The sequence below is a fragment of the Sturnira hondurensis genome, unplaced genomic scaffold (assembly GCF_014824575.4).
Source record: "Sturnira hondurensis isolate 20B ecotype Veracruz unplaced genomic scaffold, ASM1482457v3 Scaffold0016284, whole genome shotgun sequence".
NCBI lineage: Eukaryota > Metazoa > Chordata > Mammalia > Chiroptera > Phyllostomidae > Sturnira > Sturnira hondurensis.
In genome coordinates, this window is record NW_028088915.1 from 848271 (window position 1) to 849708 (window position 1438).

Sequence of the window (1438 nt, forward strand, 5' to 3'; positions counted from 1 at the left end):
CTCAAAGCTCGGGAATGACTGTTCCCTTTGGAAGATGGGAGGGAACTTTTGTTTTTTGTTTTTTAGAATTTGTTAACTTTGTGTATACATTTGAAATGTTTTTAATTTAAAAAATCAAAACAATACAGAAAGTGGACAGACCTTTTTAAGATTACAGAGTACATTGGAGTTATCAGTTGTGAACTAATCTTCCATATTTAACCAACTTGCTTTTAGACAAATCCCTTAAGAACTTTCAAATGGTAAAAAACTTGCTTAAGAATTAGAACATAATTGGCCCTGGCTGGTGTAGCTCAATAGATTGAGTGCTGGCCTAGGAACCAAAGGGTCGCTGGTTCAATTCCCAGTCAGGGTACATGCCTGGGTTGCAGGCCAGGTCCCCAGTTCAGGGCATGCAAAAGGCAACCACACACTGATGTTTCTTTTCTTCTCTTCCCCCTTCCTTCCCTCTCTCTAAAAATAAATAAGTAAAATATTTTTGAAAAGGAATTAGAACATAATTGGTTGAAAATGAATTAGAAGTGAAATAACCCAACTGAATAAAACTGATAAAAAGTATGTAACAAGCCCTGGCTGGTGTAGCTTAGTGGATTGAGCGCGGACGTGCGAACTAAAGAATCGAGGTTCGATTCCCAGTCAGGGCACATGCCTGGGTTGCAGGCCAGTTCCCGGCAGGGAGTGCATGAAAGGCAACTGTACATTGATATTTCTCTCCCTCTTTCCTTCCCTTCCCCCTCTAAAGATAAATAAATTTTAAAAATCTTTTTTAAAAAGTATGTAACAAGTTTTTTAAATGCTTAAAAATTATTCTCAGGCTCATGAAAATTAGCACCTCCCAAAAAATCTAAATAAACAAAGGTATGTGATAATTAGTTGGCAGTATCCCCCCAAGAGTACACACACTCAAAAACAAAGTGAATAGAAAATAATGAGTTTTCACCAGTCCATCTTTTAACCACCTTCTTTTGGGCCACTTACCTGCAACCCCTAAAGGACTAGGGGGTAGCAATGTAAAAACAGAAGAGTTAATTAAAAGAATGTCCCAGAAATGACACTTGACAGGGCCTGTCTCTAAAAATACAAATTGCTCCATTACTAATTTCCTATGAAATGCGGCTGCCCAGATTTCCAGTCCAGTTACCTTTGTTTTGGCATGCCTCCCTCAGCCCAGGAAATGACTGTGATTGGCTTTTAGGGAAGGAATTCTGGATGGAATTTGAAAACCCTGAAGTATAATGCAGTCCTTGTTAAGGATAGGGGTAAAACAAGGTAATACAATTCTCATTTCTGCCAGAGTTGTTTATCTGGAGCCAATGATCCAAAAGTGGTCATCAAAGAGGTAAGGACAGACTGTTTTGTTCTTTTAAGCTGGCCACACACCCAGACCGTTCTTGGTTGTTGACATCTGTATGGCTCCAGTGGAGGACAGGGGAAGCCT